This window comes from Stenella coeruleoalba (assembly GCF_951394435.1).
Source record: "Stenella coeruleoalba genome assembly, chromosome: 21".
Taxonomy (NCBI): Eukaryota; Metazoa; Chordata; class Mammalia; order Artiodactyla; family Delphinidae; genus Stenella; species Stenella coeruleoalba.
This window is the reverse complement of record NC_137167.1, coordinates 1,273,583-1,299,293: the sequence shown is the minus strand read 5'-3', so window position 1 is coordinate 1,299,293 and position 25,711 is coordinate 1,273,583. Positions and strand designations below refer to the sequence as shown.

At 45.7% G+C, this 25,711-nt stretch overlaps 1 long non-coding RNA gene across 3 annotated transcripts; it reads left to right on the top strand.

Moving 5' to 3' along the window:
- Positions 1–229: 229 nt before the first annotated feature.
- LOC307179651 lies at positions 230–16,763 on the top strand. 3 transcript variants are annotated; one of them, XR_013825493.1, is made up of 5 exons: positions 230–1,311; positions 2,033–2,144; positions 13,006–13,142; positions 15,188–15,373; positions 16,112–16,763. It is a non-coding gene; the product is annotated as an uncharacterized lncRNA (long non-coding RNA). The 3 variants fall into 3 exon arrangements; XR_013825494.1 differs by having other exon boundaries at positions 230–1,492; positions 15,206–15,373; XR_013825495.1 differs by having other exon boundaries at positions 230–1,492.
- The last annotated feature ends 8,948 nt before the right edge of the window (positions 16,764–25,711 follow it).

Genomic DNA, 25,711 nt, shown 5'->3' with positions numbered 1-25,711 from the left:
TCTTGAGGGCTGCTGGGGCCCTCCTGGCACTGGAGGCATCCTTTGTCCCATCTGAGTGGGCATGCATAGATGATCAAGTCTCAGGCAGGACATCCCTTGACCTCTGACTATCCAGGCAGGCATCTGTGGTCCTCTAGCTCAGTCCAGCCTGGGCATTGTCATGCCCTCATGTACAGCTACGGAGCTGAGCATGATGCTGGGCAGTTCAAGAGCTACCTGGGCAGTGTAGACATTCCTTTGAGAAGTTTCAACCACCAACATGCACGTGGCTGAGAAAAAGGCCTCCCGCTCACGGCCTCATAGGCTGCCAAGCGAGGGAGTAATCCTCTAGACATTGGAGTGTGGCCCTGACGCAACACCCATGCAACAGACCATGGCCCTGCAATCCTCTGTTCTTTCAATCGTTAGAAACTTTTAACATGCATATTCATTAAGAATCAAAGATATGGGAGCAACTGGACCTCCCAGTGTGAGGTTAACACTGCCACTGCCATTGTCTTGGAGAGCCATATGCATCCATGTGGCCTCTGGAAAGCCTGCCAATTATGGGTTCCATGGCATGGAATAATTCTCGAGCCTCCCGTTACTTCATTGCTCAAGTGTCCTTACCACCTTAGCATTTGGTTTCTTCCTCTTAGTAAAGGAGAGAGAAGAAACTGGAAAAGGAGCAGTATTGTTTTTCAGGGATGGGCAATTAATATGGCCAGGGAGATGGCATAACTCAGGGCTCCCACCTCTCAGGGGCAGGAATGAGGTCTGTGTGTCTTCTCAGGACACATGGGCTGTTCTGGGCCAGCCTCTAAGATGTGAGGACCTGATGCCCAAGGAAAGAGACTTGAGTTTACCACCACCAATGATCCTGACTTTTCAGCAAGTGAAAGAACTTTTTGCAGTCTTGGGAGGGACAGTAAGAGCACTGGATGAGTCGCTGCAGCCCCTAAGTGGGCTGCAGGACCCTAAGTGAACCCCTTTCTTCCTTTTGTGTCAGATTGTGTGCTGTGCAGTGAGCTGTCATTGACATAGAATCTGTTGCTTTCTCCCAGCCAGCATCTATTCTCAGGCCCAAGTGCCTCAGTTTTCCTTTGGGAATTACATGTCACCTGCTTCCAGTCCAAACAGTGGCAGAAGGATGACCCCATATTCCACCCAGCTCGAAGATGGGTTTACAACCCACATCTAGCCAGTCCCATTTTCCATCTTCTGGTGATCGGTCAAGGATAAGAATGCAACCCAAGCCAGATCAAAGGCATTTAAAACCATGACTTTCTTGGAATCCAAGAAAAGGAGAAACTCTTTCTCGGAAAATGGATGGTGAGTGGTTGTCAGCCTAGAACTGCTGTTGGCCCAAGTGCAGTGAGAGAGCCTGTGCCTATGAATGGGGTCCCCCAAAGGCACTGAGCGGGACAAAGGTTTGGAGAGAAACAAGGTCACACTGAGACAGTGTGAGCCCGTGGACCTGCTAGGTCCAAACCCATTCTTCAACTTGCCACTTGTAAGTATTAACGTATTTCTACCCTTACAATAAATACTAATTTATTTTATTTCCGTAAGTGTGTCCAGTCACTGGTAAAAGAAAAAGTCCTGGTTGATACATCTGAGTCAATAATCCCTGACCCTTCCTCAGGTGTCCTCACTGGGTAGGCATGGCTGGGGTAGGTGAAGATACTGGTTGGGGTCATAAACTAGGGGAGCTGGCAAACAACTCTGTCCCTGCTCCTTCCCTGTCCCGGGAGAGGGAAAGCCTGGAACAGTGATAGGATAGCCAGTAGGGGAAGAGTTTCCTCAGTGGTTAATTGGCCTTTTTGTGTTTTCCTTCATTTAGGGTCCATTTTGGTAATGTGCTTTTACAAAGAAATCCCCCTTTTCCTCTAGATTTCCAATTTGTTACAGTAGGTCTCTCTTATTTTGACGTTTAATTGTTCCTGTCTAATTTTCTACAGAATCATGACAAATAATGAACAATATACTGATACTTTACTATTAACTGAAGTCTCTATTCACGTTCCCTTTGTTATACCTTTCCTTGTTCCAGGGTCTCAGAGGACATGGGGTCATCATGTCTGTTTAGTCTCTTCTGGACTCTGACAGTTGCTCAGATTCTCCTTGTTTCCAAGACCTTGACAGCGTGTAGGAGGGCTGCTCAGGTATTGTATAGACTGCCGGGCACTGGGATTTGCTTGGTGGTTTTGTCGTGGTTAGACTTGGCTTTGCAAAAGCAGACCACAGATGTGAAGTGCTTCCTCTTCACTATATATCAAGAGGACAGGCTCTTAAGGGAACTTCTCCCTTATATTCTTAATTTTGGTCACCTAGCTGAGGTAATGTTTGTCAGGTTTTCCCACAGTGAGGTTAATTTTTTCCCATGTCCATCCTGTGTGTCTTATGTAGGAGGCAGTCATAATGCAGAAGCCACACTTGAGGAGAGAGGGGTTAGCTTCACATCCTTGATGGACAGCTGACTTGCTATATACATTGTTTAGAAGCTTTCTGCATAGGAGATTTCTATTTAACACCATTCATCAAAAACTATGTAATTTATTTATACCAGTTTGGACATGTGAATAATTATTGTAAACTTTTGGTTATAATCCAGCACTACATTATTAGACTGCTTAGTTCATTCTTGCTTTGGCTGTTGAGAGCTTCTTCCATTTGCTCTTGTTTTCATTTTACATATTTTTTCTTTTGTGGGTTTAAAAAATTTTTGGTACTTCTTTACTTTCTGATATTTTAAGATTATCCTGCTTCATATATTTACTGTCTCAGTCCTACCATCAGCCCTTTCTTCAAAGAGCCCTTGTTCCTTTTATTAGAGAATGGTATTAAAAACTTACATGTGGGAGCTAAATATGCTCAGCTGACAGTACATAGAAATATATGCATGTATCCCAGCCTATGCATATAGACATAATTACAAAGATTTCCATGTGGAACTATGTGTAGGCTAAAGATAGTTTATACTGATATCTCCAAGCGGATCTGTTATGACATGGATATTGTAACCTTCTCCCTTTGTTTGACTGTAACATCCAACTCCATTGGTAAGAAACCTGGCTTCCACCATTTGTCATTTATTAAATTCAGTGCTTGTTCCATTTGATGACTGATATAGTAGTTTCAGTACTGTTAGCTGCTACCCCTCATGGGAAAGAACATAGAGTCCACTGTGTATGTATGGCACATTTTGTCTTTGGCCTAAAGATTCTGTACATTTCCAAAGTTAACTTAGGTCAGCCCATTTGTCCCACTACCAACTGTGAGTTTTTTCATACATTTCTGAACCAGTTAGATTCTTTGTTACATTCTGTATCCCAGTTTTTGACAGTCCCATATCCTAAGTAGTTAAGTTTGAATAGATTGTAAATTACTTGTTGGGTTGTAAAAATCTGTGGGTATAGCCAAATGCAGTGACAGGTATTCACCACTGAAGTATCATATGGACTCTTTCAACCACATATTCTGTAAACTGTTTACCATGTCAGTTTTGCCTTTTCTAGAATGTCATATAAATGAGGTCATACACTGTGTAGCACTTCAGACTGGATTCTTTCACTTAGCAATGTAAGTGTTAGATGCATGTATTATTTTTTTGGGGGGGGGGCACGGGTTGATGATCCATTCCTTTATATCTCTGAATACTATTGCACTGCACGTATATGAGAGGAAAAATAATTTTCCCTCTACACTTCTATGTTCTTTATTGAGATCCCCCTTGTAATGAAAAAGAGACGAACTGGAGAAAACAATCAGAAGTTTAATATATACCATGCATACCTCCTGTATACTTGAAAGATACCCAGGAAAACTGAGTCACTCCCTGAAATGGCCCAAGCCGTTACCTTAAACACTTCTGCTGAGAACAAAAAAAAAGATTTCAGGAAATGGAGGTAGCCATTTAAGGGATGTTATTAGGCAAAGCCCAGTAAACAAGGGTAAGGTTGTTACACAGATTTACTTCCAGGCCTATTTCATTGACAAGCTTTTTTTTTTTAAAAAAAAAAACATTTATTTATTTGGCTGTACCGGGTCTTAGTTGCGGCCTGTGGAATCTTTAGTTGCGGCATGCGGGCTCTTAACTGCAGCATGCGGGATCTAGTTCCCTGACCAGGGATTGAACCCTGGTCCCCTGCATTGGGAACATGGGGTGTTAACCACTGGACCAGCAGGGAAGTCCCAACAAACTTTCCTTGATATTTAGTCATCATTTAATTCCTGGTCCAGAGAGGGACATACCGTTACAAATGGAGATATCCTTAATAAATGTAAATTTACCTCCTAAAAGGGCATTTTCTACTTGGTTTTGAAAGATTCTCCTGGGTCTGCTGTTTCTTAAATTAATCAGTCCAAAATAATCCTTTTGTCAAATGGGCATATTTTGGGGTGGTGTATTCTGCTCCCCTTGACATGTATGTGCCCTAATTTGCTTATGAATTCATCTACAGAAGGACATCCTGATATCTTTAAGTTTTTAACCATTATGAATAGAGCTGCTGTGCATTACTTGATGCTAGTTTTGGTTTGAATACAGTTTTTCAAAGCAGTTGTCTAAATACAAGAGGTACACTTCTTGGATCCTAAGGTGAGACTTTTTGATTTGGAAAAATCTGCCAAACTGTCTTTCAAAGTTGGTTGTACATACATTCCACCAGCATCTTGAGTTTATTCTTGTATGCTTATTTACTGCCTGTTTATCTTCTTGGGCCAGGTGTGTGTTTCAATCTTTACCAGATTTTAATGGCGTTGTTGGCATAATTTGAGTACAAATCCTTTATCAGATATGTGTTTTGGAAATAGTTTCTTGCAGTTTGTGGTTTGTCTTCTGGTTTTCTGAATAAGGTCACCAGACCCAAAGTCATGTAGATTATCTTTTTTTTTCCCTAGGATTTTTATAGTTTGGTAATTTAAATTTGGCTACGGGCATTTTGAGTGAATTTTGGTTTAAGTTGTAAAGTTTGTGTCTACATTCATTTCATTACATATGGTTTGTAATTAATTGCTCCTTAACCATCTTTTGAGAGGATACAGTGAGATACTTGACTCCATTTCAGTTTGGATTTCCAAACTTAGTATATACAGCAGAACTGCCTCCCAGATGAGGCCTCTGGGTTTGTGAGTGCAGCACTCTCGGCACTTTTCTCACATCCCACAGGGGGCGCCGAACCCACCTGTGTGACCGTGGGGGCACAGGTGCACCCTGCCCACAGACTTTGCTCTGTGACAAGCAGACAGGATCTTTGTCTCCTGTCAGGGCCTAAGTTTCCGGACCATGAGGCATTGTCCACACAGACAGGAGCTGGGTTTTCTCAGGAACCACTGGTGAGGAGACTCCACAAGAGGAAAAAATGAGCAAGTGTGGAGAATCTTCCTGTGCAGCTGACTGCTGGCTGGGTGGGGTGCATCTTCAGGGGACTCAGGAGAGAAAGGGTTTAATGTGGAATACTGTGCACTTTTAGTTAGTTTTATGTGCAGTGTAGATGGTGACCAGTGTCGTTCTTTGGAGACTGGTGTCTACTTTTCCTGGCACTGTCTGTTGATTGCTTTAGGTAGAATAAACTTTTTTTTTTTACATCTTTATTGGAGTATAATTGCTTTACAATGGTGTTTTAGATTCTGCTTTATAACAAGGTGAATCAGTTATACATATGTTCCCATATCTCTTCCCTCTTGCGTCTCCCTCCCTCCCACCCTCCCTATCCCACCCCTCTAGGTGGTCACAAAGCACCGAGCTGATCTCCCTGTGCTATGCGGCTGCTTCCCACTAGCTATCTGTTTTACGCTTGGTAGTGTATATATGTCCATGCCACTCTCTCACTTTGTCACAGCTAACCCTTCCCCCTCCCCATATCCTCAAATCCATTCTCTAGCAGGTCTGTTTCTTTATTCCTGTCTTACCCCTAGGTTCTTCATAATATTTTTTTTCTTAAGTTCCATATATATGTGTCAGCATACGGTATTTGTCTTTCTCCTTCTGACTTACTTCCCTCTGTATCACAGACTCTGGGTCCATCCAGCTCATTACAAATCACTCAGTTTCATTTCTTTTTATGGCTGAGTAATTTTCCACTGTATATACGTGCCACATCTTCTTTATCCATACGTCCGATGATGGACACTTAGGTTGTTTCCATCTCCTGGCTATTGTAAATAGAGCTGCAATGAGCATTTTGGTACATGACTCTTTTTGAATTATGGTTTTCTCAGGGTATATGCCCAGTAGTGGGATTGCTGGGTCATATGGTAGTTCTATTTGTAGTTTTTTAAGGAACCTCCATACTGTTCTCCATAGTGGCTGTACCAATTCACATTCCCACCGGCAGTGCAAGAGTGTTCCCTTTTCTCCACACCCTCTCCAGCATTTATTGTTTCTAGATTTTTTGGTGATGGCCATTCTGACTGGTATGAGATGGTACCTCATTGTAGTTTTGATTTGCATGTCTCTAATGATTAATGATGTTGTGCATTCTTTAATGTGTTTGTTGGCAGTCTGTATATCTTCTTTGGAGAAATGTCTGTTTAGGTCTTCTGCCCAATTTTGGATTGGGTTGTTTGTTTTTTTTTGTTATTGAGCTGCATGAGCTGCTGGTAAATTTGGAGATTAATCCTTTTTCAGTTGCTTCATTTGCAAATATTTTCTCCCATTCTGAGGGTTGTCTTTTGGTCTTGTTTATGGTTTTCTTTGCTGTGCAAAAGCTTTGCAGTTTCATTAGGTCCCATTTGTTTATTTTTGTTTTTATTTCCATTTCTCTAGGAGGTGGGTCAAAAAGGATCTTGCTGTGATTTATGTCATAGAGTGTTCTGCCTATGTTTTCCTCTAAGAGTTTGATAGTTTCTGGCCTTACACTTAGGTCTTTCATCCATTTTGAGCTTATTTTTGCATATGGTGATAGGGAGTGATGTTATCTCATACTTTTATATGTACCTGTTCAGTTTTTCTAGCACCACTTATTGAAGAGGCTGTCCTTTCTCCACAGTACATTCCTTCCACCTTTATCAAAGATAAGGTGACCATATGTGCGTGGGTTTATCTCTGGGCTTTCTATCCTGTTCCATTGATCTACCTTTCTGTTTTTGTGCCAGTACCATACTGTCTTGATTACTGTAGCTTTGTAGTATAGTCTGAAGTCAGGTAGCCTGATTCCTCCAGCTCCGTTTTTTGTTCTCAAGATTGCTTTGGCTATTCGGGGTCCTTTGTGTTTCCATACAAATTGTGAATTTTTTTGTTCTAGTTCTGTGAAAAATGCCAGTGGTAGTTTGATAGGGATTGCATTGAATCTGTAGATTGCTTTGGGTAGTAGAGTCATTTTCACAATGTTCATTCTTCCAATCCAGGAACATGGTATATCTCTCCATCTCTTTGTATCATCCTTAATTTCTTTCATCAGTGTCTTATAATTTTCTGCATACAGGTCTTTTGTCTCCTTAGGTAGATTTATTCCTAGATATTTTATTCTTTTTGTTGCAATGGTAAATGGGAGTGTTTTCTTGATTTTACTTTCAGATGTTTTCATCATTAGTGTGTAGGAATGCCAGAGACTTCTGTGCATTAATTTTGTATCCTACTGCTTTACCAAATTCATTGATTAGCTCTAGTGGTTTTCTGGTAGCATCTTTAGGATTCTCTGTGTATAGTGTCATGTCATTTGCAAACAGTGACAGCTTTACTTCTTTTCTGATTTGGATTCCTTTTATTTATTTTTCTTCTCTGATTGCTGTGGCTAAAACTTCCAAAACTATGTTGAGTAAGAGTGGTGAGAGTGGCCAACCTTGTCTTGTTCCTGATCTTAGTGGAAGTGCTTTCAGTTTTTCACCATTGAGGAAGACGTTGGCTGTGGGTTTGTCATATATGGCCTTTATTATGTTGAGGAAAGTTCCCTCTATGCCTACTTTCTGGAGGGTTTTAATCATAAATGGGTGTTTAATTTGGTCAAAAGCTTTCTCTGCATCTATTGAGATGACCATATGGTTTTTCTCCTTCAGTTTGTTAATATGGTGTATCACATTGATTGATTTGCGTATATTGAAGAATCCTTGCATTCCTGGAATAAACCCCACTTGATCATGGTGTAGGATCCTTTTAATGTGCTGTTGGATTCTGTTTGCTAGTATTTTGTTGAAGATTTTTACATCTATGTTCATCAGTGATATTGGCCTGTAGTTTTCTTTCTTTGTGACATCCTTGTCTGGTTTTGGTATCAGGGTTATGGTGGCCTCGTAGAATGAGTTTGGGAGTGTTCCTCCCTCTGCTATATTTTGGAAGAGTTTGAGAAGGGTAGGTGTTAGCTCTTCTCTAAATGTTTGATAGAATTCGCCTGTGAAGCCATCTGGTCCCTGGCTTTTGTTTCTTAGAAGATTTTTAATCACAGTTTCACTTTCAGTGCTTGTGATTGGTCTGTTCATATTTTCTATTTCTTCCTGATTCAGTCTTGGCAGGTTGTGCATTTCTAATAATTTGTCTATTTCTTTCAGATTGTCCATTTTATTGGCATAGAGTTGCTTGTAGTAATCTCTCATGATCTTTTGTATTTCTGCAGTGTCAGTTGTTACTTCTCCTTTTTCATTTCTAATTCTATTGATTTGAGTCTTCTCCCTCATTTTCTTGATGAGTCTGGCTAATGGTTTATCAATTTTGTTTATCTTCTCAAAGAACCAGCTTTTAGTTTTATTGATCTTTGCTATTGTTTCCTTCATTTCTTTTTCATTTATTTCTGATCTGATCTTTATGATTTCTTTCCTTCTGCTAACTTTGGGGTTTTTTTTTTTTGTTCTTCTTTCTCTAATTGCTTTAGGTGCAAGGTTAGGTTGTTTATTCGAGATGTTTCCTGTTTCTTAAGGTAGGATTGTATTGCTATAAACTTCCCTCTTAGAACTGCTTTTGCTGCATCCCATAGATTTTGGGTCATCGTGTCTCCACTGTCATTTGTTTCTAGGTATTTTTTGATTTCCTCTTTGATTTCCTCAGTGATCACTTCATTATTAAGTAGTGTATTGTTTAGTCTCCATGTGTTTTTATTTTTTACAGATCTTTTCCTCTGATTGATATCTAGTCTCATAGCGTTGTGGTCAGAAAAGATACTTGATACAATTTCAATTTTCTTAAATTTACCGAGGCTTGATTTGTGACCCAAGATACGATCTATCCTGGAGAATGTTCCATGAGCACTTGAGAGAAATGTGTATTCTGTTGTTTTAGGATGGAATGTCCTATAAATATCAGTTAAGTCCATCTTGTTTAATGTATCATTTAAAGCTTGTGTTTCCTTATTTATTTTCATTTTGGATGATCTGTTCAGTGGTGAAAGTGGGGTGTTAAAGTCCCCTACTATGAATGTGTTACTGTCGATTTCCCCTTTTATGGCTGTCAGTATTTGCCTTATGTATTGAGGTGCTCCTATGTTGGGTGCATAAATATTTACAATTGTTATATCTTCTTCTTGGATTGATCCCTTGATCATTATGTAGTGTCCTTCTTTGTCTCTTGTACTAGTCTTTATTTTAAAGTCTATTTTGTCTGATATGAGAATTGCTACTCCAGCTTTCTTTTGGTTTCCATTTGCATGGAATATCTTTTTCCATCCCCTCACTTTCTGTCTGTATGTGTCTCTAGGTCTGAAGTGGGTGTTTGTAGACAACATATATATGGGTCTTGTTTTTGTATCCATTCAGCCAGTCTGTGGCTTTTGGTGGGAGCATTTAATCCATTTACATTTAAGGTAATTATCGATATGTATGTTCCTATTCCCATTTTCTTAATTGATTTGGGTTTGTTATTATAGGTCTTTTCCTTCTCTTGTGTTTCTTGTCTAGAGAGGATCCTTTAGCATTTTCTGTAAAGCTGGTTTGGTGGTGCTGAACTCTCTCTGCTTTTGCTTTTCTGTAAAGGTTTTAATTTCTCCATCAAATCTGAATGAGATCCTTGCTGGGTAGAGTAATCTTGGTTGTAATTTTTTCTCCTTCATCACTTTAAATATGTTCTGCCAGTCCCTTCTGGCTTGCAGAGTTTCTGCTGAAAGATCAGCTGTTAACCTTATGGGGATTCCCTTGTGTGTTATTTGTTGTTTTTCCCTTGCTGCTTTTAATATGTTTTCTTTGTATTTAATTTTTGACAGTTTGATTAATATGTGCCTTGGCGTGTTTCTCCTTGGATTTATCCTGTATGGGACTCTCTGTGCTTCCTGGACTTGATTAACTATTTCCTTTCACATATTAGGGAAGTTTTCACCTATAATCTCTTCAAATATTTTCTCAGTCCCTTTCTTTTTTCTCTTCTTCTTCTGGAACCCCTATAATTCAAATATTGGTGCATTTAATGTTGTCCCAGAGGTCTCTGAGACTGTCCTCAGTTCTTTTCATTCTTTTTTTCTTTATTCTGCTCTTCAGTAGTTATTTCCACTATTTTATCTTCCAGGTCACTTATCCGTTCTTCTGCCTCATTTATTCTGCTACTGATCCCATCTAGAGTATTTTTAATTTCATTTATTGTGTTGTTCATCGTTGCTTGTTTCCTCTTTAGTTCTTCTAGGTCCTTGTTAAATGTTTCTTGCATTTTCTCTATTCTGTTTCCAAGAGTTTGGATCATCTTTACTATCATTATTCTGAATTCTTTTTCAGGTAGACTGCCTATTTCCTCTTCATTTGTTAGGTCTGGTGGGTTTTTATCTTGCTCCTTCATCTGCTGTGTGTTTTTCTGTCTTCTCATTTTGCTTATCTTACTGTGTTTGTGGTCTCCATTTTGCAGGCTGCAGGTTCGTAGTTCCCGTTGTTTTTGGTGTCTGTCCCCAGTGGCTAAAGTTGGTTCAGTGGGTTGTGTAGGCTTCCTGGTGGAGGGGACTAGTGCCTGTGTTGTGGTGGATGAGGCTGGATCTTGTCTTTCTGGTGGGCAGGTCCACGTCTGGTGGTGTGTTTTGGAGTGTCTGTGGACTTATTATGATTTTAGGCAGCCTCTCTGCTAATGGGCAGGGTTGTGTTCCTGTCTTGCTAGTTATTTAGCATAGGGTGTCCAGCACTGTAGCTTGCTGGTCGTTGAGTGAAGCTGGGTGTTGGTGTTGAGATGGAGATCTCTGGGAGATTTTCGCCATTTGATATTACATGGAGCTGGGAGGTCTCTTGGGGACCAGTGTCCTGAAGTTGGCTCTCTCACCTCAGAGGCACAGCACTGACTCCTGGCTGCAGCACCAAGAGCCTTTCATCCACACGGCTCAGAATAAAAGGGAGAAAAAGTGGAAAGAAAGAAAGAAGGAAAGAGGACAATAGAAAATAAAATAAATCAGGGTAAAATAAAATAAAGTTATTAAAATAAAAAATAATTATAAGAATAAATTTTTGAGAAAGTAGAAAAAACAAACAAACAAAAAGGACAGATAGAACCCTGGGAGAAATGGTGAAAGCAAAGCTATACAGACAAAATCTCACACAGAAGCATACACATACACACAAAAAGAGGAAAAGGGGAAAAAATCATAAATCTTGCTCTCAAATTCCACCTCCTCAATTTGGGATGATTCGTTGTGTATTCAGGTATTCCACAGATGCAGGGTACATCAAGTTGATCGTGGAGCTTTACTCAGCTGCTTCTGAGGCTGCTGGGAGAGATCTCCCTTTCTCTTCTTTGTTCGCACAGCTCCCGGGGCTCAGCTTTGGATTTGGCCTGCCTGTGCATGTAGGTCGCTGGAGGGCGTCTGTTCTTCGCTCAGACAGGATGGGGTTAAAGGAGCCACTGATTGGGGGGCTAGGTTCACTCAGGCCGTGGGGGAGAGAGGGGCACGGAGTGCGGGGCGGGCCTGCGGCGACAGAGGCTGCCATGACGCTGCACCAGCCTGAGGAGAGCCGTGCGTTCTCCCGGGGAAGTTGTCCCTGGATCCCAGGACCCTGGCAGTGGCGGGCTGCACCGGCTCCCCGGAAGGGGGGTGTGGATAGTGACCTGTGCTCGCACACAGGCTTCTTGGTGGTGGCAGCAGCAGCCTTAGCGTCTCATGCCCGTCTCTGTGGTCCGCGCTCTTAGCCGCGGCTCGCACCCCTCTCTGGAGCTCCTTTAAGCAGCACTCTGAATCCCCTCTCCTCGCGCACCAGGAAACAAAGAGCGAAGAAAACGTCTCTTGCCTCTTCGGCAGGTCCAGAGTTTTCCCCGGACTCCCGAGTAGCCGTGGTACACTAGTCCTCTGCAGGCTGTGTTCACGCTGCCAACCCCAGTCGTCTCCCTGCACTCCGATTGAAGCCCGAGCCTCCGCTCCCAGCCCCGCCCGCCCAGGCCGGGGAGCAGACAAGCCTATCGGGCTGGTGAGTGCCGGTCGGCACCGATCCTCTGTGCGGGAATCTCTCCGCTTTGCCTTCTGCACCCCTGTGGCTGTACTCTCCTCCGCAGCACTGAAGCTTTACGCCTCCACCACACACAGTCTCCACCCGCGAAGGGGCTTCCTAATGTGTGGAAACCTTTCCTCCTTCACAGCTCCCTCCCACTGGTGCAGGGCCTGTCCCTATTCTTTTGTCTCTGTTTATTTATTTATTTTTGTCTTACCCAGGTACATGGGGAGTTTCTTGCCTTTTGGGAGGTCTGAGGTCTTCTGTCAGCGTTCAGTAGGTGTTCTGTATCAGTTGTTCCACGTGTAGATGTATTTCTGGTGTATCTGTGGGGAGGAAGGTGATCTCCGCGTCTTCCTTTTCCACCATCTTCCCCCATCCCAAACATTTTAATAATAGTAATGTTTTCTGATGCATGAGCATGGAGTATTGTTTTCTATTGTGTCTTCAGTTTCTTTATCAATGCTTTATAGTTTTCTGAGTATAGGTCTTTCATGTCCTTGGTTAAATTTATTGCTAAATAGCTCGTTCTTTTCAATGGAATTGTAAATGGGATTGTTTTCTTTACTTTTCTTGCTGGTGGTTCATTGTTAGTGTGTAGAAACAAAACTGATTTGTGTATATTGATCCATATTTTGCAACTTTACTGAATTTATTTTTTAGCATATTTTTTGAAGTAATGTGAAAAATTGCAATACTAAAATCTCACAGTTTCTACTGCACCCCAGGTAATCCACAGGACCCAAGAGATGGTAGCTACTAATATACTCTTCCCACGGTGCCTCTTCATACCATGCGGACTCCGACAAGGAAAATAAGTATCACAACTTTGGTTGAACGTGGTCTGGGTAAGTCTTAGCCTCTATAACAAAATTTGATGTCCATCTTATCTGATTTTCTGGCATGGTACTGATATGGTTGTCTAGAAAAGTAATTTACTTTCCAGTAATTTAAAATGTACCGAAAAGTTGCAATAATGGCAAAAAGTACTCACGTTTGCCACTTCACACAAAATGCACAGTGTGTTTTGCCCAAGGAACCAGCACATAACCCCTAAATGAAGAAATCCTGATGTCCACATTATAATTTAATACTCAGCCCCACTTCAACTTTCACCTACTCTCCCAACTGTATGAAAATGTCTTTATCCATCCTGATCCAGTTTTCTTTTTCTGGAACCATTACTGAGTTTCTCCCTCCTTTGGACAACCTTGATGGATTTGAAGCAGACAAGATGAGTATGGGATCTAGGTGGCCTTTCCTGTATGACTTTTTTCATTAAGAATGTTTTTAATGTTCATTTTTATAACAAATATCAGCGCTGCACTTTTTTCATTGTCATTAAAAATACAAAACACAACTTTAGCATTTAATTCACTTTACGTATACAGTTTTGTGGTATTAACTACCTTCATATAGTTGCATAAACCAGTTAACTAACATGTGTACCTCCTGTGTGCATGGCAGATACCCAGGAAATTGAGTAACACCCTGAAACGGCCCAAGACATCACCTTAAATACCGTCTTCATTTAAAAGGCCAAAAAAGGCTATAGTTGTTTGTCTACATTCACTTGATTGTATATGGTTTCCAATTGATGTTGTATAACTAGTTGTGGAGAAGTCATGGGATAGGTGGCTTCATTTCAGTTTGAATTCCCAAATTTAGTAGATTCTGCAGGCTTGATACAAGGTTTACAAACTTCATATTGGGTCAGGACATCCCATGGTGTAACTCATATTCACGGTTTGTTCAACAATTAAAGTTCTCTGTGATACGAGTTCATCCCAGAGTAATCCAGGTTAGTTTCTGTTATACATTTGTCCCAGGATGAAAGGACAAGAGAAATAAGACCTAATTTATAAAAGTGCCTTCAAACTAATTGATATTAAAGTGTAGTTGACCTACAGTGTTGTGTTAATTTCTACTGTACAGCAAAGTGATTCATATATACAAACATACATATATACATATTTTTCATATTCCTTTCCATTATGGTTAATTACAGGGTATTGAATACAGTTCCCTGTGTTGTGCAGGAAGACCTTGTCTATCCATTCAATATATTAATAGTTTTCATCTACTAATCCCAAACTCCCGATCCATCCCTCTCTGCTGTCTTCACCTTGACAACCACAAGTCTGTTTTCTATATTCGTGAGTGTGTTTTTGTTCTGTAGATAGGTTCATTTGGGTCTCATTTTATAATCCACATATAAGTGATATCATATGGTATTTGTTGTTCTCTGTCTGACTGACTTCACTTTGTATGATAATCTCTAGGTCCATCCATGTAGCTGCAGATGGCATTATTTCATTCTGTTTTATGGCTGAGTAGTATTCCATTGTATATATGTACCACATCTTCAACATCCATTCATCTGTTGAGGGACATTCAGGTTGCTTCCATGTCTTGGCTATTGTGAAGAGTGCTGCTGTGAATGCTGGGGTGCACGTATCTTTTCGAATTATAGTTTTGTCTGGATGTGTGCCCAGGAATGAGATTGCTGGTTCATATGGTAATTCTATTTTTAGTTTTTGAGGAACCTCCATACTGTTTTCCATAGCGGCTGCATCAATTTACATTCCCACCAGTAGTGTAGGAGGGTTCCCTTTTCTCCACACCCCTTCCAGCATTTATTTCTAGACATTTTAATGATGGCCATTCTGACCACTACGGGGTGATAACTCACTGTAGTTTTGATTTGCGTTCTCTAATAATTAGCGATGTGGAGCATCTTTTCACGTGCCTCTTGGCCATCTGTATGTCCTTGGAGAAATGTCTATTTAGACCTTCTAAAATTCTGCCTATTTTTTCATTTTTTTCTCTTTTGAGTTGTATGAGCTGTTTGTATATTTTAGAATTAAGCCCTTGTTGGTCACGTCATTTGCAGGTATTTTCTCCCAAACAGTGAGCACAGGTTCTGGAACAACTGGATACCCACATGCAGAAGAGTAAAGTTGGACCCTTACCTCCCCCCACCTCATATACAAAATCAACCAAAGGCCTAGATGCAAAATGGACCAAAGGCCTAGACGCAAGAACCAAAATTAGAAAACTCCTAGAAGAAAACATGAGAGTAAGTCTTCATGACCTTGGATTTGGTCATGATTTCTTAGATCTACCAAAAGCACAAGCAACAAAAGACAAAATAGATGAATTGGACTTCCTCAAGATGAAAAACAGTTGTGTATAAAAGGAGCAAGGAATAAGATAATCCACCATCCAAAATGGCCCAAGATGTTTGCAAACCATGTATCTGATAAAGGACTGTAGCCCAGCAGCTAAGCCCCCGGTGGTCCAGGGGAGTGTCTGTGTGGCCCCTCCCGTCCTTGGTGATCAGGGGATTTCAGGCCCCACAGCATCCGAGGGGTGGACACGGGTCATCCTCAGCACCCTCAGGGAGTGAGTGCTGGATGGTTTTGAGCCCAGATGCACTCCCATTACTGCCCTCAAAGGCTGAAGGCTTCGGCATGCCTCCAGAAGGACACAGAGTATTTGCAAGTCTCTGAGAACCAAGAGAACAGTCTTCACTTTTCTGAAAGGGCATCTTATTATTTCACAGCATGACCATTTTCAATCTGGCTCTCAGGGGTGCCCTCCCACCTCCCTGATTTCTCTGAGAGTGGCCATGGGGGGTTGGCTGTCCCCAGTCCCCACACCAGGTGACAAGGCCAGTGGGGCCAGACCCTGGTGGTCCTTAGCTTCGCTGGAGACTAACCCAGACTCTCAGCCTGCGATTGAACGTGGACGCCCCTGCTTCTCCCCGTCACCAATTCTCATCTCCTCCTCTGTCTGTCTTTCTCTTGCTTTTCAGTCTCAGATTTACCTGACAGCCACCACTCACAGCTCCCAAGGAGCCCAGAGATCTCTCCTGGAAGGAAAGGTTCTGGAAAATCAGAGAGAGAAATAAAGGATGCAGCTGATTCCCGCCTTGTGCTGACGCCCAGGAGGGTGAGGAGAGTGAGTGTTTTCTCATTAGAATTTTAAAACCTCCAAGTAATAGATCATTGGCGGGGGGCATCCAGTGTTCTCCTGCTCGTTCTAAGAATGTCATTCCTGGATTTTAATGTGGTAAATAATTCATATTATAAATATGCAGAGGGGGCAATATCCATTCAAAAATGTTAGAGGTAACTCCAAGGGATTTACAACAAACAAGGACACAGAACCCTGTGTCCAGACACTGGCTGTGAGGCTCCTACCCTGAGCCGCAGTCCCCTGGAAGGCAGAGTGGCCATGACTCTCCTCCCGGTGGTGAGCCTACACAGGCACATCCCACGTGGGACCACTGTATCGCAGAATCTTAGAGTGGCCGATGGCAGGCAGCTGGCTAGAGATGCGGACAAGAGAAAACCGCCCAGCAGCCTTGGACAACCCTGGGGTGAGGCCTTAGGAAGGGCCAGTGTCAGAGCCTCAGAGATAACCTGAAGAGAGTTCAGGCTGTTAAGGACATCATCAGAGATGCACTTAGGGACATATTAAGGACCTTACTTATGGACAGGATCAGGGCATTATTTAGTGACAGCTTAGACTATAAGGGCCTAAGTTAGGGACAGTGTCAGTGCTTCACTTAGAGATAACGTGAGAGCCTTCGTTAGACACAGTTCAGGCTGTTACTTAGGGATATCTTCAGGGCCTTAGAACCAGCATTACGGCCATAATTAGAACCAGTGTCAGGGCGTTAGTTAGGGCCCAAACTAGGGTGTTAGTTAGGGAGTCAGGTCATTAGTTACAGACGGTGTCAGGGTTTTAGGTAGGGACAGCGGCAAGTCCTTAGTGAAGAAGAGTGTCAGGGCCTCACTTAGGGGCAGCATCAGGATGTTAGTTAGGGAGAGTCAGGACATTAGAATTTCAGATTCTGAGGTAGAGACAGCATCAGCGCCTTAGTTAGGGACAGCGTCAGAGACTTACCTAGGGACGTATTCAGGGCCTTAGCTATGGACAGGATCAGGGTGACACAGAGGAACACCTAAGGGTATTAGGGACATCTTCAGGGCCTCAATTAGCGATAACATCAGGGTATTAGTTAGGGAAACAGGCCATTATTATAGATTGTGTCAGTGTCTTACGTAGAGAGAGCATCAGGGCCTTAGTTAAGGACAGCATCAGAGACATACTTAGGGACATATTCAGGGCCTTAGTTATGGACAGGATCAGGGCGTTATTGAGAGATACATGAGGCTATTAGGGACAGCATCAGTGTGTTAGGGAAAGAGTCGGCTGTTATTATAGACAGTGACAGTGCCTCAGGTAGAGACATCATCACAGGTTAGTTAGGAAGAGGGTCAGGGCCTTGGTGAGGGACAGGGTCAGGCCAACAGTGAGGGACATCTAAGTCTATTAGGGACATCGTTGGGGCCTTAGATAGGGCCAGCATCAGGGCCATAGTTAGGACCAGTGTCAGGGCGTTATTTAGGGACAAAATTAGGATGTTAGTTAAGGAAAAAGCCAGAAAATTAGTTACAGTGTCAGCTTCTCAGGTAGAGACGTCAAGGTCTCAGTGAGAGCATCAGCATCTCAGGTAGGAGCTGCATCAGGCCATTACTTACAGACAGTGTCAAGGCCTTAATTAGGGAGAGTGTCAGGGCCTCAGAGAAAAACTTGAGGGCCTTAGTAAGAGACACTTCAGGCTGTTCGTTAGGGACATCATCAGGGCGTTAGTTATGGACAGGGTCAGGGTATTAGTGAAAGACAGCTCAGGCAATTAGGCACACCATCAGGGCCTTGGGTAGGGGCAGCGTCAGGGAGTAGTTGGGGAAAGAGTGAGGCCGTTAGGTAAAGACCGACTCAGGACCTTAGTTAGAGACAGTGTCAGGTTCTTTGTTAGGGACACTGTCATGGCCTCAGTTAAAGATAACTTGAGGGTCTTAGTTCGAGATAGTGTCAGGGCCTTAGTTATGGACATCTTTAGGGCCTCAGTTAGAGGTAATTTGAGGGCCTTAGTAAGAGACATTTCGGGTCATTAGTGACATCGTCTGGAACTTCGTGCCATCTTCAGTACATCATTTATGGGCCGCATCAGGGCATTAATGAGGGACAGCTCAAGTTATTAGGGACCGTGTCAGGGTCTTAGTTAGGGAATGTTTCGGGACCCTTGTTAGGGAAAGAGTGAGGCCAGTAGTTGAAGACAGACTCAGGGCCTTAGAGACAGCCTCAGTCCTTAATTACGGAGAGTGTCAGGGCCTCAGTTAAAGGTAAGTTGAGGGCTTTTGATAAGGACAGCCTCCAGGCCTCAGTTAGAGACAGGCTCACGGGCTCGGGACTAAATTCAGGGTCTTAGTTAGGGACAGCATCAGGGATTTAATTAGCATAAGAGACTCGACATTAGCTAAAGACAAGGTTCGGTTAAGGTCTAGGAATAGCGTCAGGAAATGACGTAGGGATAGTGTCAAAACCATAGCTACTTAGAGCATCAGTGCCTAATTTAGAACCAGTGTCAGGGCTTCAGGTAGGGACAGCGTCAGATCCTGACTTATGAGAGTGACAAGGACTGAGTGAGGCCTAGAGTCAGTGCCTTAGCTGGGGACAGTGTCAGGGCATGACTTAGGAGCAGCATAAGGGCCTTGGTAGGAACAGCTTAAGGGGTTTGTTAAAGACATTCTCAGGGCCTCTGTGAGAGACAGCCTCACAGCCTCATGTAGGGACAGCGTCAAGGCTTACTTTGGGACAGTTTCAGGACCTTAATAAAATATGGGCCAGGATATGATAAGCTCAGGATACTGTCAGGACTTTAAATATTGACGGCAGCAGGGCCTTAGTTAGGGACAGTGTCAAGGCCTTAGATAGGACTACCATCTGGGTCTCTGTTAGGTACCGTGTCAGGGTCTGTGTTAGCAAGAGTGTTAGGGTCATAGTTATGGACAGTATCAGGGCCTGATTTAGGATGAGCATCTAGGCCTTAGTTAGGGACAGTGTCATGGCCTTGGGACTAAATTCAGGGCCTGAGGTATTCACAGCATCAGGGCTTCAGTTAGCATAAGAGGCAGAACAGTTGCTCCGGACAGGCTTAGGGTAAAGTTTAGGGATCGTGTCAGGAAATGCCCTAGGGATACTGTCAAAACCTTAGTCACTGAGAGTATCAGGGCCTTAATTAGAACCAGTGTCAGGGCTTCAGGTAAGGACAGCGTGAGAGCCTGACTTACAGCCACAGGGACTGAGTGAGGGCTAGAGTCACACCCTTAGCTGGGGACACTGTCAGGGCACGATGTAGGAGCTGCATCAGGGCCTTTGTTGGGTCAGCAACAGGGTCTTAGTTAAAGACATGATCACGGCCTGAGATGGTCACAGCTTCAAGGCCTGAGTTAGGGATAGCTTCAGGGCCTAAGTTAGGCACAGCCTCAGTCCTTCACTTAGGGACAGAGACAGGGCTTTCTTAGGGATAGTGTCAGGACCTTGGTTAGAAATGGGTCCGATTCTGAACTCAGGATAGTGTCCGAATTTTAGTTATTGCCGGCAGTAGGACCTATATTAGGGACAGTTTCCGGGCCATAGTTAGAAACAGTGGCAGGGCCCTAGTTAGGACAAGTTTGGGCCCTAATAACGGAGAGCATTAGGGCTGCTGTGAGGATAAGAGGCAGGAAATTAGCTCGGGAGAGAGTCAGGTTCCAGGCTAGGGATAGTGTCAGGAAATGAGCTAGGGATAGCGTGAAGACTTTAGTTGTTGAGAGCATCAGGGCCTTAGTTAGGACCAGTGTCAGGGCCTTAATCAGGACCAGTGTCAGGGCTTGATGTACGGATAGCATAAGAGCCTAACTAAGGTATGGCAACAGGGTCTAAGTGAGGCCTATCTTTAGGGCCTGAGTGAGGGACAGTGTCAGGGTGTGACTTAGGAGTAATATAAGGGCCTCTGTAGGATCAGCATTAGGGTCTTCGTTAAAGACATTCTCAGGGCCTCTGATAGGGACATCCTCAGGGCCTCCCTTAGGGACACTGTGAGGGCTTACTTTGGGAGAGTTTCAGGACCTTGGAAAGACATGGGTCAGGATATTAGCTCAGGATAATGTCAAGACTTTAGATACTGATGGCAGCAGGGCCTTAGTTAGACACAGTGTCAGGGCCTGAATTAGGACTAGCATCTCGGCCTCTGTTAGGTACCGTGTCAGGGCCTGAGTTAGGAATAGTGTTAGAGCTTGAGTGAGGGACAGTTCTGGGCCACATTTAGGAAGAACATCTAGGCCTCAGTTAGGGACGGTGTCACGGTCTTGGGACTGAATTCAGAGGCTGAGTTAGGCAGAGCAAAACGGCTTCAGTTAGCATTAAGAGGCAGGACAGTTGCAAGGAACAGGCTTAGGGTAAAGTATAGGGATCGTGTCAGGAAATGACCTAGGCGTAGTGTCAAGACCTTAGTCACTGAGAGTATCAGGGCCTTAATTAGGACTAGTATCAGGGCTTCAGGTAGGGACAGCGTCAGAGCCTGGCTTAAGGAGAGTCACAGGGCCTGAGTGAGGCATAGCATCAGGCCCTTAGCTGGGGACACTGTCAGGGCACGATGTAGGAGCTGCATCAGCACTTTGTTGGGTCAGCAATAGGGTCTTTATTAAAGACATGATCAGGTTCTGAGTTAGGTACAGCCTCAGGACTTCACACAGGGACAGCGACAGAGCTTTATTAGGGACAGTGACTGGACCTTGGTTAGAAATGTGTCAGTTTATTAACTCAGGATAGTGTCTGGATTTTAATTGTTGCCGGCAGCAGGGCCTATATTAGGGACAGATTCCGGGCCACAGTTAGAGACAGTGTCAGGGCCTTAGTTAGGACTAGTCTGGGCCTCTGTTAGGGAGAACATAAGCGTTTCAGTGAGGATAAGGTACAGGAAATTATCTCGGGACAGAGTCAGGTTCCAGGCCAGGGATAGTGTCAGTAAATGAGCCAGGGATAGCGTGAAGACCTTAGTGATTGAGAGCATCAGGGCCTTAGTTAGGACCAGTGTGAGGAGCTTAATCAGGACCAGTGTCAGGGCTTGATGGAGGGACAGCGTCAGAGCCTAACTAAGGTATGGCAGCAGGGTCTAAGTGAGGCCTATGTTTAGAGCCTGAGTGAGGGACAGTGTCAGGGCATGACTTAGGAGTAGTATAATGGCCTCTGTAGTATCAGCATTAGGGTCTTCATTAAAGAACTTCTCAGGGCCTCTGATAGGGACCTCAGGTCCTCCCTTAGGTACAGCATCAGGGCTTACTTTTGGAGAGTTTCAGGACCTTGGAAAGACATGGGTCAGGATATTAGCTCAGGATAATGTCAGGACTTTAGATATTGACAGCAGCAGGGCCTTAGTTAGACACAGTGTCAGGGCCTGCGTTAAGACTAGCATGTGGGCCTCTTTTAGGTACCGTGTCAGGGCCTGAGTTAGAAGTAGTGTTAGGGCTTTAGTGAGGGATAGTTCTGGGCCAGATTTAGGAAGAGCATCTAGGCCTCAGTTAGGGACAGTGTCTCGGCCTTGGAACTAAATTCAGGGCCTGAGTTAGGCACATCATAACGGCATCAGTTAGTATAAGAGGAAAGACTGTTGCCCTAACTGCTGGGCTCCCGAACATTTCCTGATGGCTGCTGAGTGGTGCGATGACACCCCTGCCAGGTTCCCATCCCCATGGGGATGTGGGCCTTCTGCTCTGAGGTCTCAACGGCTGGCTTGCTCACACTTTCATGGTGTGAGGCCCTCTGGTGTGAGTTCACTCCTGCCTGGATCCCATAGCCTCGGTGCTCCGGGCCGCATGCTGGGGGTTCCAACTGCTGGATTCCTCACCTTTTTATTCCGTGGGCCCTCTGTTGTTAGGCTCCACCTGCCTGCCTCACTCCCAGCCCCTTGGTGATGTAGGTCCTCTGGTTTGAGGCCACATGTGCTGGGTTCCTCATCTTTCGATGATGTGGATGTGGCCCCATTGGTGCGAGTACACTCCTGCCAGGTTCCCATCCCCATGGGGATGTGGGCCTTCTGCTCTGAGGTCCAAACTGCTGGGTTGCTCACAGTTTCATGTTGTGAGCTCTCTGGTGTGAGTTCACTTCGGCCTGGTTCCAATAGCCAAGGTGCTCCGGGCCGCCTGCTGGGGGTTCCAACTGCTGGATTCCTCACCTTTTTATTCCGTGGGCCCTCTGTTGTTAGGCTCCACCGGACTGCCTCACTCCCAGTGCCTTGGTGATGTGGGTCCTCTGGTGAGAGTCTGATCCTGGCTGGGTTCCTCAAACTTCTGTGAGATGGGCCCTCTGCTGGGAGGTCATTCCTGCCTGCTTGGCACACGTAACCTTGGCGACGTGGGCCATCTGTTGGCAGGTGGAACCTGCTGGGAGCCTCTCACCCTCGGAGATGAGGGCCCTCTGTCGTCCGGTCCTAACTGATGGACTCCCCAAATTTCCGAATCTGCGCCCAGTGGTGCGAGGACACTCCTGCCAGCTTCCCATCCCCTTGGGGACGTGGGCCTTCTGCTCTGAGGTTCCAAAGTCTGGGTTGTTCAGTTCCATGATGTGGGCCCTCTGGTGTGAGTTCACTGCGGCCTGAATCCCGTAGCCTCGGTGCTCTGGGCCACCTGCTGGGAGGTGCCAACTGCTAGATTCCTCACCTTTTTTATTCTATGGGCCCTGAGCTGTGAGATTTCTCCAGCATGCCTCACTCAGAGCCCCTCGGTGATGTGGGTCCTCAGGTTTGAGTCCACATGTGCTGGGTTCCTCACCTTTCGATGGTGTAGCCCCACTGGTGTGAGGACACTCCTTTCTGGTTCCCTCCCCTTGGTGACGTGGGCCCTCTGGTGGGAGTCTGATGCTGGTTGGGTTCCTCACCCTTTTGTGAGGTGGGCCCTCTGCTGTGAGGTCACTACTGCCTGGCTGGCACACTTCGTCTTGGCGACGTGGGCCCTCTGGTGGCAGTTGGAGCCTGCTGGGGGCCTCCTCCCCTCGGTGATGAGGGCCCTCTCGCGTCAGGCCCTAACTGCTGGTCTCTCCGCATTTTCTGAATGTGCCCCAGTGGTTCAAGGACAGTCCTGCCAGGTTCACATTCCCATGGGGATGTGGGCCGTCTGGTCTGAGGTCCCAACGGCTGAGTTACTCACAGTTTCATGATGTGGGCACTCTGGTGTGAGTTCACTCCCGTCTGGATCCCATAGGCTCGGTTCCCTGGGCCGCCTGCTAGGAGGTTCGATCTGCTGGATTCCTCACCTTTTTAAATCTACGGTCCCTCTGTTGTGAGTCTACTCCTGCCGGCCACACTCCCAGCCCCTCGGTGATGTGGGTCCTCTGGTTTGACGCCACGTGTGCTGGGTTCCTCACCTTTCGATGATGTGGCCCCACTGGTGTGAGTACACTCCTGCCTGGTTGCCATACCCTTGTTGATGTGGGTCCTCTGGTGAGAATGTAATCCTGGCTGGGTTCCCTAACCTTCTGTGTGGTTGGCCCTGTGCTGTGAGGTCACTCCTGCCTGGCTGGCACACTTTGTCTTGGCGACGAGGGCCCTCTGGTGACAGTGAGAGCCTGCTGGGCGCCTCCTCCCTGGGTGATGAGGGCCCTGTGGCATCATGCCCTAACTGCTGGCCTCCCCACATTTTCTGATGTGCGCCCAGTGCTGCGAGTACACTCCTGCCAGGTTTCCATCCCCATGGGGATGTGGGCCTTCTGCTCTGAGGTCCAAACTGCTGGGTTGCTCACAGTTTCATGTTGTGAGCTCTCTGGTGTGAGTTCACTTCGGCCTGGTTCCAATAGCCAAGGTGCTCCGGGCCGCCTGCTGGGGGTTCCAACTGCTGGATTCCTCACCTTTTTATTCCGTGGGCCCTCTGTTGTTAGGCTCCACCGGACTGCCTCACTCCCAGTGCCTTGGTGATGTGGGTCCTCTGGTGAGAGTCTGATCCTGGCTGGGTTCCTCAAACTTCTGTGAGATGGGCCCTCTGCTGGGAGGTCATTCCTGCCTGCTTGGCACACGTAACCTTGGCGACGTGGGCCATCTGTTGGCAGGTGGAACCTGCTGGGAGCCTCTCACCCTCGGAGATGAGGGCCCTCTGTCGTCCGGTCCTAACTGATGGACTCCCCAAATTTCCGAATCTGCGCCCAGTGGTGCGAGGACACTCCTGCCAGCTTCCCATCCCCTTGGGGACGTGGGCCTTCTGCTCTGAGGTTCCAAAGTCTGGGTTGTTCAGTTCCATGATGTGGGCCCTCTGGTGTGAGTTCACTGCGGCCTGAATCCCGTAGCCTCGGTGCTCTGGGCCACCTGCTGGGAGGTGCCAACTGCTAGATTCCTCACCTTTTTTATTCTATGGGCCCTGAGCTGTGAGATTTCTCCAGCATGCCTCACTCAGAGCCCCTCGGTGATGTGGGTCCTCAGGTTTGAGTCCACATGTGCTGGGTTCCTCACCTTTCGATGGTGTAGCCCCACTGGTGTGAGGACACTCCTTTCTGGTTCCCTCCCCTTGGTGACGTGGGCCCTCTGGTGGGAGTCTGATGCTGGTTGGGTTCCTCACCCTTTTGTGAGGTGGGCCCTCTGCTGTGAGGTCACTACTGCCTGGCTGGCACACTTCGTCTTGGCGACGTGGGCCCTCTGGTGGCAGTTGGAGCCTGCTGGGGGCCTCCTCCCCTCGGTGATGAGGGCCCTCTCGCGTCAGGCCCTAACTGCTGGTCTCTCCGCATTTTCTGAATGTGCCCCAGTGGTTCAAGGACAGTCCTGCCAGGTTCACATTCCCATGGGGATGTGGGCCGTCTGGTCTGAGGTCCCAACGGCTGAGTTACTCACAGTTTCATGATGTGGGCACTCTGGTGTGAGTTCACTCCCGTCTGGATCCCATAGGCTCGGTTCCCTGGGCCGCCTGCTAGGAGGTTCGATCTGCTGGATTCCTCACCTTTTTAAATCTACGGTCCCTCTGTTGTGAGTCTACTCCTGCCGGCCACACTCCCAGCCCCTCGGTGATGTGGGTCCTCTGGTTTGACGCCACGTGTGCTGGGTTCCTCACCTTTCGATGATGTGGCCCCACTGGTGTGAGTACACTCCTGCCTGGTTGCCATACCCTTGTTGATGTGGGTCCTCTGGTGAGAATGTAATCCTGGCTGGGTTCCCTAACCTTCTGTGTGGTTGGCCCTGTGCTGTGAGGTCACTCCTGCCTGGCTGGCACACTTCGTCTTGGCGACGAGGGCCCTCTGGTGACAGTGAGAGCCTGCTGGGCGCCTCCTCCCCTGGGTGATGAGGGCCCTCTGGCGTCATGCCCTAACTGCTGGCCTCCCCACATTTTCTGATGTGCGCCTAGTGGTGCGAGGACACTCCTGCCAGGTTTCCATCCCCACGGGGATGTGGGCCTTCGGCTCTGACGTGCCATCTGCTGGGTGGCTCACAGTTTCATGATGTGGGCTCTCTGGTGTGAGTTCACGCCGGCCTGGGCCCAATAGCCTCGGTGCTCCGGGTTGCTTGCTGGGAGCTTCCAACTGCTGGATTCCTCGCCTTACGTATTCT